At 37.8% G+C, this 14,845-nt stretch overlaps 1 protein-coding gene across 7 annotated transcripts in view; it reads left to right on the top strand.

Moving 5' to 3' along the window:
• Positions 1-14,845, top strand: part of KANSL1L (KAT8 regulatory NSL complex subunit 1 like) — a 137,989-nt gene that overhangs the window by 68,265 nt on the left and 54,879 nt on the right. The window lies entirely within an intron of this gene.

Here is a 14,845-nt window from a genome sequence, read left to right as displayed (position 1 = left end):
AAGCTAGTTTGAAGATGCTACCATTGGCCAAATTTAGGGCTATTTTGAACATCCAAATAACTAAGGACAGTAATGAGCCATTGAGAAAATAGGAAACCATGCATCCATACTGCTGACAGTCAAATTGATTGATAGAAAGGAGAAAGGGAGAACTTTCCCATATGGTAGAATGCTGATTAATAAGTATGGATTGAGCACAACTGCAGAATTATTGCAGTGATCATTGTAAAGACTGACGGGAAAAGAATCATCAGTAGATGATGAAGACTAACTTAGGTCATGAGAAGAAGGATACAGCTGCAGTATGCAGTATTTTGGCCAGGGATACATGGCCTGAATTTAATTATAAGGAAATATCAGACAAAGCCAAAGCCAGCAACATGTTATTAAGAAACCGTGAAAAGTGGCCTGTATTGCTTAAAAAGAAAAAGTCAGTATCATGAAAGTCAAGAATGACTGAGAAAGATTGAAAGAGACTTTTAAAAGATACATGACAATTAAATGAATATTTGATCCAGATCAGAATTCTTTTGCAGGGAGAGGGGATTTTGGGAAAATTGAGAAAACTATGCCTTTGGTGGTAGATTATATAAAAGTATTGTTCAGTTTCTTAAATGTGATAACTGTTTTGCCATTATATAAGAAAATATCCTTATTTTAGGAAGTATACATTGAAACATTATGAGGTAAAGTGGCTAAGACATCTATTTTATTTATTTATTTTTTAAAGATTCATTATTTTAGAGAGAGGAAGGAGAGTGCAGAGGTGGGGAGGGGTAGAGGGAGAGAAAGAAAGAGTCTTAAGCAGACTGTGGGCTGAGTGCAGAGCCTGGCACAGGGCTTGATCTCATGACCCTGAGATCACAACCTGACCTGAAACCAAGAGTCAGATGCTTAACTGACTGTGCTACCCAAGTGCCTCTAAGGCATCCATTTTATGTAATAAATTAATTCCTATGCATTTACCATGGTACTAGTTATGTAGCATCCTTGGTAGAATTGAGAAAAGAATTTATTTTCTATAACACTTAATTCTGTAGCAGAATACTGGCTGAGAAAAGCTTCTATAAAGGCAATGGAGAAATTGGAGTTATGCTGCAATGTAGCATCTAGTAATTAGCTGATCACCACTCTCATGGCAATAAGTATATGTGTGAATTGCAGGGAAAAAATCATCATACTGGTAAAGGATTTAGCAAGACTTCTGGTTTCAACTCCCAACACATAAAGAGCCTGGAAGTCATCATTTCTAGCCTTACAATAAGAAAAAGTGAACAAACTGAAAATCAGTGCTTTTCATGGACCCATCAAAGAAATGAGGCTACAGTACAAACTGCTACCCTGAATTATGGAGAGGAAAGTAACTCCAGAGAGCCACAGCCAAGATGTGCTTACCTGGAGCAGAAGCCACAGCAACCATACATTAGTTGGTAGGAACATCTAACTGGTACTTTTGATGAATTACTGGAGGCTGAGTATGGATTAGACTAGCTTGAGAGTGAAAAACTGCTAGGGACTGTAGTTTTAGAAGTCCCTGCACACATTCATGGACTTTGCCTCTAGGTAAAACCATTAGGTTCTCACAGTGAGATCATCAGCGGCTGTGACGTGGAAGGGGAAGGGATAACTTATGAAATGAGGCCAGAAATTGAATACAGCGTTTTCTTCTAGGGAAAAGACTTCAGTAAAGTTATAGCTTACCTGGGAGAAAAGCATTTTTTCCACGGCTGTCCTCTGTAGGCTTCATTCTGTCTCACCTAACAGGCAGTGTGGTGGAAAGTAAGAAACATTTGTTAAAGTCACAGACCCACTAAATGACTAAAATTTGATCATAAGATTATAGTAGATGATGCTACTGTAGGAGGTGTGCGTCTCCTTCCCTCCCTCCCTTCCTTTCTTCCTTTCTTTCCTTCCTTCCTTCTTCCCCTTCCCCTTCCTCTTCCTCTTCCCTTCCCCTTCCTCTGGATTTTCTCTTTCATAGGCTCCGTGCCCAATGTGGAGCGTGAGCTCACGACCCTGAGATCAAGAGTCAGAGTCACTGCTGACTGTACCAGCCAGGCATCGCTGGTGTGGTTCCTTTCCCCCCACTTAGCCTCCACACCGACAAGAATCTGGTACTGTAACGGTAGGTTACAGCTGCAAAGCATAGACGTCTCTGAAGAGGAGTAGTTAAGGAAGTTAAAAGTCAACAGGGGAGACAAAAACAAAGACACTAGAGGAATTTTGAGTCCTCTGGCATTTACAACTATAGCGGATATTACACATAGCCCGCTCTTAGCCAGATTAACATAGTGCCTCACGATAAAATTCTGTTTACCTCAGGGTGCCTGGCTGGCTTAGTCGGTGGAACTTGTGACTCTTGGTTTCCAGTTGTGAGTTCAAGTTTCATATTTGGTGTAGAGATTAATTTTTTTTTTAAGACTTTATTTATTTATTTGACAGAAATCACAAGTAGGCAGAGAAATAGGCAGAGAGAGAGGAGGAAGCAGGCTCCCCGGCGCTAAGCAGAGAGCCCGATGCGGGGCTCGATCCCAGGACCCCGGGATCATGACCCGAGCCGAAGGCAGAGGCTTTAACCCACTGAGCCACCCAGGCGCCCCGAGATTATTTTTTTTTAAAGTTCTGTTTACCTCAGATCCTGTTACCAGATATATCATATAACGCTTTAACAAAAAATTACAAAGTATGCTAGGAACTGTGAAGAGACAAGGAAACTATCGGAACCAGGCTTAAATAGGACAAAGATGTTGAAATTCTCTTAAAGAACTGTGGTTAATACATTGAAGTCTTTAATGGATTCAGTAGAAAACATGTATAGGTACTACAAGCAAAAGAGATGTAAACTTTTTAAAAATTCAGTTAACAGATAATGTTTATCACTTTCAGATGTAGAGGTCAGTGATCAGTCTTCTATAATACCCAGTGCTCATCACATCACGTGCCCTCCGTAAAATCCGTCCCCCGGTTATCCCATCCCCCCACCTCTCTCCTGTCCAGCGACTCTCAGTCCGTTTCCTATAATTACAAGACTTTTATGGTTTGTCTCCATCTCTGATTTCATCTTGTTTTATTTTTCCCTCTGTTCCCATGATCCTCTATTTTGCTTCTTAAATTTCACATATGAGTGAGAGCATATGATAATTATCTTTCTCTGATTGACTTATTTCACTTAGCATAATAACCTCTGTTTCCATCCACATCATTGCAAATGGCAAGATGTCATTCTTTTGATGGCTGAGTTGTAGTCCAGTGTGTGTGTGTGTGTGTGTGTGTGCCATATCTTCTTTATCCGTTCATCTCTTAGTGGCCATCTGGACTCTTTCCATAGTTTGGCTATTGTGAACACTGCTGCTATAAACATTGGGGTACAGATGCCCCTTTGGATCATTACATTTGTCTGCATGTGACTGTCCAATTATCCCAACACCATTCATTGACGAGACTGCATTTTTCCATTTGCTATTCGTTCCTGCTTTGTTGAAGATTAGTTTACCAAAGAGTTGAGGGTCCATTTCTGGGTTCTCTGTTCTGTTCTATTGATCTCTGTGTCTCTTTTTTGTGCCAGTACCATACTGTCTTGATGATTACAGCTTTGTAATATTCTTTGAAGTCTGGCATTGTGTTGCCACCAGGTTTGGTTTTCATTTTCAACATTCCTTTGGCTATTCGGGGTCTTTTCTGGTTCCACACAAATTTAAGGATTATCTGTTCCAGCTCTATGAAAAACGTTGATGGTATTTTGATAGGGATTGCATTGAATGTATAGATTGCTCTAGGTAGCAGAGACATTTTAACACAATATTTGTTCTTCCAGTCCATGAAACATTTTTCCATTTCTTTATGTCTTCCTCTATTTCTTTCATGGGTGTTCTGTAGTTTTCTGAGCAAAAATTCTTTGCCTTTTTGGCTACGTTTATTCCTAGGTATCTTCTGGTTTGGAGTGCAGTTATAAATGGTATCGACTTCTTGATTTCTCCTTCTGTCGCATTGTTAGTATATAGAAATGCAGCTGATTACCGTGCATTGATTTTATATCCTGCCACGTTGCTGAATTACTGTATGAGTTCTAGAAATTTTGGGGTGGAGTCTTTTCGGGTTTACACATAGAGTATCACGTCATCTGTGAAGAGTGAGAGTTTGACTTCTTTGCTGATTCGGGTGCCTTTTACTTCTTTTTTGTTGTCTGGTTGCTGATATGAGGACTTCTATTACTATGTTGAATCATAGTGGTGATAGTGGACGTCCCTGCCATCTTTCTGACTTTAGGCGGAAAGCTCTCAAGTTTTCCCCCACTGAGAATGATATTCACTGTGGGCTTTTTGCATATGACCTTTATGAAATTGAGGAATATTCCCTCTGTCCCTACATTGTGAAGAGTTTTACTCAAGAAAGGATGTTGTACTTTGTCAGATGTTTTTTCTGCATCTATTGAGAGATTCAGGTGGTTCTTGTCCTTTCTTTTATTTACGTAGTGTATCACATGGATTGATTTGCAGATGATGAAGCACCCTTGCAGCCCAGGAATAAATCCCACTTGGTCATGGTGAATAATCCTTTTAATGTACTGTTGGATCCTACTGGTTAGTATCTTGGTGAGAATTTTTGCATACACATTCATCAGGAATATGGTCTGTAATTCTTTTTGTCATGCTCTTTGTCTGATTTTGGGATCAAGGTAAGGCTGGCCTCATAGAAGGAGTTTGGAAGTTTTCCTTTCATTTCTGTTTTTTGACACAGCTTTAGAAAAATAGGTATTAATTCCTCTTTAAATATTTGGTAGAATTCCCCTGGGAAGTCCTCCAGTCTGGACTTTTGTTTGTTGGGAGGTTTTTTTTGTTTGTTTTTTTGTTTTGTTTTGTTTTTTGGATTCCTGCTTCAGTTTCCTTGCTGGTTATGGATCCGTTCAGGTTTTCTCTTTCTTCCTATCTTAGTTTTGGTAGTTTATACGTCTTTAGGAATGCATCTATTTCTTCCAGATTGCCTAATTTGTTGGCGTAGTTGCTTATAATATGGGTTTTTTTTTTTTTTTAGATTTTATTTATTTATTTGACAGAAAGAGATCACAAGTAGGCAGGAAGGCAGAGAGAGAGAGAGGAGGAAGCAGGCTCCCTGCTGAGCTGAGAGCCCAATGTGGGGCTTGATCCCAGGACCCTGGGATCATGACCTGAGCCAAAGGCAGAGGCTTAATGCACGAGCCACCCAGGTGCCCCTCATAATATGTTCTTATCGTTGTATCTCTTTGATGTTGGTGGTGATTTCTCTCTTTCAGATATGTGATTTTATTTATTTGGGTCCTTCTTTCTTTTTGGTAAGTCTGGTCAGGGATTTATCATCTTATTAATTCTTTCAGAGAATGAGTTCACAGTTTGATCTGTTCTACTATTCTTTTGGTTTCTATTTCATTAATTTCTGCTCTAATTTTTATTAATTCTCTTCTCCTGCTGGGTTTAGGCTTTCTTTGCTGTTTTTTCTCCAGCTCATTTATGTATAAGGTTAGGTTGTGTATTTAAGACCTTTCTTGTTTCTTGAGAAACACTTGTATACATTTCTCTCTTAGGACCACATTTATTGCATCCTAAAGGTTTTGAACAGTTGTGTGTTTATTTTCATTTGTTTCCATGATTTTTAAAAAATTCTTTAATATCCTGGATGACCCACTCATTCTTTAGTAGGATGCTCTTTAACCTCCATGTATTTGAATTCTTTCCAACTTTCTTCTTGTGATTGAGTTCCAGTTTCAAAGCATTGATGCAGGGAATGATCCCAATATTTTGAGACCTGATTTGTGACCCAGTATGTGATCTACTCTGGAGAGAGTTCCATGTGCACTCAAAAAAATGTGTATTCTGTTGTTTTGGGGTGGAGTGCTCTGGCTGTATCTGTGAAGTACATCTGGTCCAGTGTGTCATTCATAGCCCTTGTTTCCTTTTTGATCTTCTGCTTAGATGATCTGTTCATTGCAGTAAGAGGGGTGTTAAAGTCCCCTACTATAATTCTATTATTAACAACATGTTTCTTTAATTTTGTTATATTATATGGCTTATGTATTTGGCTGCTCCCATGTTAGGGACATAAATATATATAATTATTAGATATTGCTGGATAGACCTTTTAATTATGATATAGTATCCTTCTGTATCTCTTATTATAGTCTTTGATTTAAAAATCTAATTTGTTTGACATAAGAATTGCCACCCCAGCTTTCTCTTGAAAGAATACCATACCATTAGCATGATAAACTGTTTTCCACCCCCTCACTTTCAATTGGAGATGTCTTTAGGTCTAAAATGAGTCTCTCATAGACAGTATATTGATGTTTCTTGCTTGTTTTTATCCATTCTGATACCCTATATCTTTTGACTGGAGCATTTAGCCCATTTACATTCAGGGTAACTTTGAAAGGTTTCAGTTTAGTGCCACTGTATTACCTGTAAAGTCACTGTTTCTGTATATTGTCTCTGTTCCTTTCTGGTGTGTGACTTTCGGGTTCTCTCTTTGCTTAATGGATCCTCTTTAATATTTCCTACATGACTGGTTTAGTGATCACATATTCTTTTAATTTCTGTTTGTCCTGAAAGGTTTTATCTCTCCTATTTTGAATGACATCCTTGCTGGATAAAATATTCTTGGCTGCATATTTTTCTTACTTAGCACCCTGAATATATTATGCAGTCTTTTCTGGCATGCCAGATCTCTGTAGATAGGCTGTCTGCCAGTGTAATGTTTCTACCCTTGTAGGTTATGGGCCTCTTTTTCTGAGCTGCTTTCAGGATTTTCTTTGTCTCTGAGATTTGCAATTTTCACTGAAGTGTTGAGTTGTTGACCTATTTTTATTGATTTGAGGGGGATTCTTTGAAAATCCTCCTAGACTTGACTTGTTTCCTTCCCCAGTTTAGGGAAGGTCTCTGCTCTAATTTGCTCCAATATACCTTCTGCCTCTCTCTTTCCTCTTCTTCTAGGATCCCAGTGATTCTAATATTATTTTGCTTTATAGAGTCAGTTTATTCTCACTTCATGATCCAGTAATTGTTTATCTCTCTATTTCTGAGCTTCCTTATTATCCATCATTTTGTCTTCTCTATCACTAATTCTCTCTTCTGCCTTATTTATCCTAGCTCTTAGAGCCTCCATTTTTTTAATTGCATCTCATTAATAGCCTTTTTTATTTTGACTTGATTAGATTTTAGTTCTTTTATTTCTCCAGAAGGGGCTTCTGTAGGGTTCTCTATGCTTTTTTTTTTAAAGCCCAGCTAGTATCTTTATAATTGTTATTCTGAATTCTAGTTCCTACATCTTACTTATGTCCATACCGATTAGGTCCCTGGCAGTCAGTACCGCTTATTTTTCTCCTTTTTGAAGTGAGGTTTTCTGTCTTGTCATTCTGTCCAGAGAAGAATCGATGAATGAGAGGAGAAAAGATTAAAATGGCAACTATGACTGCAGAGAAATAGACAGTAAACAAATTAGAAGAGACTTGAAGCCAGAAAAAAAAAAAAAAAAAAAGAATGTAATCAGGTGAATAGAACAGAGCAATAGATGAGATTTTGGGTGTATTTTGGTCTGTTTATTAGAAGAAACTGCATTCCAAAATTGTAAAGACAGAAAATGTTATGTATATACAAAAGTAAAATTAAATACAATGATAGGATAGAATGTAAGTGTAAAAGTGAAAATTAAAAAGATTTTAAAAAGTTGATTAAACTTCTTGAAGAAGGAAAGAGAAAAAAATTAAAGTTGAAAGACTAAGGACTCATGGGGGGAAAAAACATGAATTTTATATACTATTTTCTTTTAGTGCTGGAGTTTTGCAGTTCTGTGTGATCAGTAAATTCCGTCTTAGCTGGATGTTCTTGCTGATCACTTTAGGGGAGAAGCCTGTTGCGTTGATTCTCAGGCATCTTTTTCTGAGGTTGAATTGCCTTGTGTATGCCGGGGGTCCAGGTTAAGTAATCTGTACCAGATTGCTCTTTGTGGCTTTTGTTCCCTGAAGGCCTTCTGCACTGCTTTAGAGGATGAGAATGAAAATGGCGGCCTCCCAGTCTCCAACCCAGGCACTGAAAGCTCGGGGCCCCACTTCTCAGTATACCCTCAGAAAATCATTGAGTCACTCCTGTCTCCCTGCTCTTTGTCCACCCTCCATGGTCACCGAGCCTATGACCATGCATTTCTCTCTCAGGCCTACAATCCCATTTTGAATTCTCCAAACCCTGAAGACTCCTGTGGCTTTCATTGGCATTACTTTTCCCGGACATGGTGGGGTTGTCTCACTGGGGCTCTGCTGCTTACTGGGCCCCTGCTCGGAGAGCAGTTGCTGGACCATGCTGTGTTTCACATTTCATGGCATCCCCAAGATGAGAGCCCACTCTTGGGCTCATTGATTGAAACCAGCTTCCCTGTTTCAATGACTGAGAGCTCTGCCACTCTTCAACCCCAGTCTTTCTGTTACCCTGAGAATCCTGTGATACACTGTCCTACAGAGGATTCTACCCTGCTTTGCCACCTGAGCACCTTCTTGTATGATTTATCTTCTGATCTGTTGCCTCGGATTTATTTCTCTGCACCTCCTACCTTACAGAAGTTGTCTCTATTTGTAGTTGCAGCTGTTCTTTTCTTAGATTTGTGGTTGAGTTTGCAGGTGTTCAGAATGTTTTAACAGCTATCAAGCTGAATTCCTGGGACCAGAAAAAACCTAAGTTCTCCTACTCCTCTGCCATCTTGGACCTCTTGAGAGATGTAAACTTTTAAGAATCAAAAGTAAATGCTAGAGATCAAAAGCACTGTAACCTAAATGAAGCATACCTTTCATAACCTCATCTGTAGACTGGATATGACTGAGGAATGAATCAACAAGCTTGGGTAAGGCAAATAGAAACTTCACAAACTGAAATCCAAAGAGAAAAATGAATGAAAAAACAACAGTGAATCTAAGATTTAGAGGGTATTTCAGAAGGTCGCTCATGTGTAATTGGAATACCAGGAAGAGTAGAAGAATGGAGCAGAAAAAAATATTTGACGTAATAATACATTAGAATTGTCTAAAGCACTAAACCACACATCCAGAACACTCAAGCAGAACATTAAGCAGGATAAATACAAAAAAAAAAGAAAGAAAGAAAGTGAAATACCTAGGCATAACAAATTCAAACTGCAAAAAACCAAAGACAGAAAATCTTGAAGAAAGGCAGAGGAAAAAAAAAAATGATATCTATAGAAGAATAAGTATATGAATCACAGCTGAGTTCTCATCAGAAATCATACCATGTAAAGTGAAAAGAGAATAGAATGAAATCTTCAGTGGGGGAAAAAATGCAATGGGCATAATTCTGTCTCTCACACAAAAGATATTTCCATGCCCTAACTCCTGCTATTATGAATGTGACTGTTACAGATTGAATCATGTCCATCAGAATTCATATGTTGAAATAACATAACCCCTAGTATGTGCCAACCTCTAGTATTTCAGAATGTGAGCTTATTTGTAAATAGGGTTGTTGCAGATGTTATTAGTTAAGATGAGGAGATTAGTATGGGCCCTAATCCAGTATGACTGATGTCCTCATAAAAAGGAAAAGTCAGGAGTAGATGCTTGTACACAGTGTGAACATCATGTGGAGATGAAGATTGAGATCAGAATTACTCTTCATTTAACCAAAGAATGTCAAAGATTGGCAGCAGAAAAACAGCAGCAAGGGGAGAGGTGTGGGACAGATTCTTCCTTTTAGTCCTCAGAAGAAACCAATTTTACTGACACCTTGATCTGAATTCTAGCCTCCAGGAATATGAAAAGTAAGTCTGTTGTTTAAACCACATGGTTGTGGTACTTTGTGATGGCACACCTAGCAAACTAATACATTGACCTTATTTGGAAATAAGGTCATTGTAGATGGAATTGAGTTAAAGATCTTGAGATAAGATAATTTTGGATTTAAGATAAGCCTGTGAGCCTCTGAAGGAAATAGAGAAATTAGAGGCATAGAGACACAGAGAAGAAGGCTATGTGGGGATGGAGGCAGAGACTGGAATTATGTTAAAACAGCCATGGAACACCAGGAGCCACCAGAAGCTGAAAGGGTCAAGGAACAATTCTGCCACAGAGCCTTTACAGGAAGTTCAGCCCTGCCAACATCTCAGTTTTGGACATCTGGCCTCCAAAACAATGAGAAATAAACTTGTGTGGTTTGAGCCACCCAGTTTGTGGCAATTTTTTTATGACATCTCTAGGAAACTAATAACAGAATTTGTTACCAGAAGTTGGGGTCCTGCTGTAATAAATGATAAAACTGTGAACATGATTTTGGAATTATGTAATGGATAGAGGCTGAAAGAATTTTGAGGTGAGCCTAGATTCTGTTGAGAGTTCCAAAAGAAATGAAGAGGATGGAAGGCAAAGGTGCTATCATGTTAGAGAATACATACATTGTCATGAACAGAATGTTACTAGAAATGTGAGCATTAAAGGTACCTTTGATAAGATTTTAGAAGGAAATATTAGAAACTGGAAGAAAGATGACCCTTGTTATAAGGTTCTAGAAAACTTGTCTGAAAATATTCTACTTTTGAATGGAAAATAAAACTTGTAAACATTGAACTCGTAGATATTTAGCTGAGGAAATTATCAAGCAAAGTTTGGAATTTATAGTGTAGTTTCTCTTTGCTTTTTATAATAAAATATTAGAGGAAATAGATAAATTGGGGAAGTACTTGTTAACTAAAAAGGAAACAGAACTTGATAATTTGGAAAATTTTCATCCTGTTGCCAAAACCAAACAAAAATCATATAGCATCCTCTGGAGAGAATCCAGGGGTTTGTCTAGACAAGTTTTTGCCAGAGAGGTTAGGCATGTGATGCAGAGATCCAATCAACCATCTTAGTAGAAGTCAAAAAACAATGGGGTTATCCATTATTATTATTATTCCTTGGGGGGAACCCTCTTGTCTAATGACAGGGATCCTCTTGATATATAGGAGAGACCCACAAGACTTTTGAGAATTTTATATTGACAGAAATAGACTAAAAGGAGCAGAGACTGGATGAAATGAAAGTTGTTAGATACCCAAAAGTTTACAGGCAGGAAATGGACTGAGAGAGCTAACTACTCAGCTGCAAACACATACTGACATTCACAAAAATAGAAGGTGAATCATAGACCTGAATATGAAAGGGAAACAATAAACCTAGAAGAAAACATAGGAGAATACCTTCATATTTGGGGGATAGTCATATATCTTTTTTTTAAGATTTTATTTATTTTAGAGCATGGTGGAGGGGCAAAGGGAGAGGGATAATCTCAAGCAGACTCCCCACTGAGTACTGAGCCTGTTGCAGGCAGGGCTCAATCCCATGACTCTGAGATCATGACCTCCGCCAAGATCTAGAGTTAATTGCTTAACCAACTGAGCCACCCACGTGCCCTGCGATAGTCATTCTTAAAACAAAACAAAACAAAACACTTAAATAATTGTTAACTTGGGCTTTGTTAAAATTATTAACTTATTTACATTAAAAGCATTAATAAAGTCAAAATATGCACTGGAGAAAGATAGTTGTAGTGGATACACCCAAGAAAGATTTTGTTTCTTGGATATATACATATACACTTTAAATAGCTAAAAAACAAGAAAAAGACAAATAGCCCAATTAAAAATAGTTACATACTTTAAAATAATTCAATTAATAAATTCTATGTATATATTACCACAAGAACTTCTTCTAAATAAAAAAATTATAGGCATAAAATTTTAACAGATCTTTCATAAAAGAAGATAGTATGGCCAATAACCCTATGAAAATGTGCTTAAAATCATTACTTGTCAAGGAAATGCAATTAAAGTTACAATAAGATATCACGATATGCATCTACTCTTCTAATTTAGAAATTCCACTTTTAGGAACTTTCCAGGAGAAATGAATACATATGTACACAAAAAGACTTGTATAAGAGTGGTATAACAGGTTCTTTATTCACTGTAGCCCCAAATAGAAAGCAATCTAACTGCCCATCACCTGGGGCACCTGGGTGGCTCAGTCAGTGAAAGCATCTGCCTGGCTCGGGTCATGATCTCAGGGTCCTAGGATCAAGTCTGTTTCACCCTCTCTCTTTGCCCCTCCCCATTTATGCGCTCTCTCTCTCACTCAAAATCTCAAAAAATGTCCATCAGCAGGAAAATTATGGTATATATACATATAGCAGTAAAAAGGATGGACTGATACAAAAATATAGATATATTTCCTAGACATTATGTTGAGTGAAAGGAAAGAGTACATAGTCTATGATAAATACAGACAAAACTTACTGGTATTTATACAAATAAGGATTTGTGGTAACTTTAGTTGGGGGGTGCTGTTGATCAGCAAAGGATGTAACCAAGGTTTCTAGGTTGTTGGAACTGCTTCCTATCTCAATCAAGGTGGTGATGGTGGTGGTTACCAGGTATATACATATGTAAAAATTCATCATGTTATATATTTTCTTCATCATAGAAGTAGGCATGTGGCTCGTGCTACACATTCAGAGTTACCTCATTCGTTTTTTTTTCATCATCTACTGTAGTATAATAAACCATTGCGGGGCGCCTGGGTGGCTCAGTGGGTTAAAGCCTCTGCCTTCGGCTCAGGTCATGATCCCAGGGTCCTGGGATCGAGCCCCACATTGGGCTGTCTGCTCAGCGGGGAGCCTGCTTCCCCCTCTCTCTCTGCCTGTCTCTCTGCCTACTTGTGATCTGTCTGTCAAATAAATAAATAAGATCTTTAAAAAAGTAAAAATAAAAAAAAAACATCGCAAATTTGAGTTGTTTAAAACAATTATCTTTCATGTCAATTGCCTGAGTTGTTCTTTCAGTTTTACCTAAGATCTCATATAGTTGCAATAAGATGGTATCTGGGGTTGGAGTCATTTGGAGGCTTGAATGGGCTAGTGACCTTGACTTCTTTTTCTCTTTATGTAGTCTCAGGCCTTTTCATGTGGTCTTTTCACATTGTTTCTTTAGCAGGGTAGTTTTATATTGTGACCCAGGCATTCAAAAATATAAATATGAAAGCTGCCAGTTCTTCTTAAGACTTAGGCCTAAACTAATATGAAATTTTCTGTTCAGTTTATTGGGTAAAGCAAATCAGTATGGGATTTAATATGGAAACAATTATTCAAGGGCAAGAATATTGGGAGGGAGCTGTGGTTCATTGGAAGCCATCACTGGAGGTTTACTACCACAATCCATTCTGTGGTTCCCATTTATTGACCTCTCATACGTAAAAAATACTTACTCGCTTCCCTGAAGTTCCTTGTGTCTCATCCCATTACTTCATTAAGCTCAGGCTTAACGTCTTGAATTTTATCATATTAAATCATGCCCAGGTATCTGAAAAAATACTTTTTTAAAAAAATTTTATTTAAAAATTTTAAAAAAGTAAATTCTACCCTAATGTTGGGTTTGAACTCATGATCCCAAGATCAAGAGTCACATTCCTTACTGACTGAGCCTACCAGGCACCGCTGAAACGAGACTTTTAAGGTATAGGTCCCTCACATTTGCTTCTTTAGGTATAGATCCTCAAATATAGTTCCTCTGGATTGAAAGGCTGATTTGTAAACTAATGTAATTAAATTACTTCCTTTACACATACCCAACATAACAGTGAGATAGGAATAATCAGAATAGACACTGCTCAGATGGGAAAATGGGAGGAATATAGCAGTTCTGAAATACAGAGGCCCATGTTACAGATTTGTTGATGTGGGTCTGTTTCTCTGGAAGTGGTTTTTGTAGCTGTTATGTCTGCTTTCTGAGCTCTTGGTTACATTCTGTCATCTTTTCCATTTAAAAGATTCCCCTTTTTGCATGTTTTAGTTTTCTCAGTACACTTCCTGACTGAAAAAGGCTGAAGGCCCAGTCCTTTTAATTTTGAACTCTTTCTTAGTCCAAGTTCAAGTTGTTAAAACTTTGTAGATTTCTTATGTATCACATTAAAATAAACTCCACTGAACAGAAGTCCTATCTGCAAATATCTTCAAGACAGATCCTTCTGAATTTTGGACTTTGTGTGGAGGGTGCAGTGAGACAATATGCTTAAGATACTTAGAAGCACTTTCATCTAGCAGAGAAGATCATTGAAAGTCTCCTTTAAGATTCTTAGAAACCACAGAGTACCTGGCTGGCTCAGTTGGTAGAGATTGTGACTCTTGATCTCAGAGTTCTAAGTTTGAGCCCCATGTTGGGTATAGAGATTACTTAAAAATAAAACCTTAAAAATCCTTTGATAGAATTCTGGACTGAAGCCAGGATTTATCAACCTGCCTCAAACCTTTCTAAGGTTTTAACAAAGGGTCTTGCAGTCCTGCCTGAGAGATCTTGATTCTGAAGCCAGTTTTGCTGGCCAATTCCCTCGTTTTGGTCTGTGCGTTGATATCATTTCTTACTGTGTGAACCTTTTACTCTCTGGAGTGGCCAGAAATGGGAAACAGTCTTAATTTTTGAACCAGCTGGTCTTGGTTCTGTTTTTCCCCTAAGTTCTTTTTGAAAACTTAATAGCTCCATTTTGATCACATTCTATTCCATCTGTAATTTATCATAGATAATTAAATGAAGCTAGTTGGTACTTTGAGCATACTCTGCCTAAAAACTTCCTTAGCCAGTTCTATGAATTCATTATGAACCCTTTTTATCCTCCATATTTCCACAGGCAACTCTTAAAGTACTTGTTCTGCCAGAGAATAAAGATGAGAGAAAGAAAGATACAAGGATTAGAATGATTATTTAAAATTCTTGTTTGTAGAGGCTATGATTCCTTTGCTGGGCAAAATTAATAAAAAGCATAAATGAGTATGCATTTTTCTTGATTTTGCCCTTT

This window comes from Mustela erminea, chromosome 8, assembly GCF_009829155.1.
Source record: "Mustela erminea isolate mMusErm1 chromosome 8, mMusErm1.Pri, whole genome shotgun sequence".
NCBI classification, from domain to species: Eukaryota; Metazoa; Chordata; class Mammalia; order Carnivora; family Mustelidae; genus Mustela; species Mustela erminea.
Note: the sequence above shows the minus strand (reverse complement) of the source record. Positions and strands in the feature narration are given on the sequence as shown.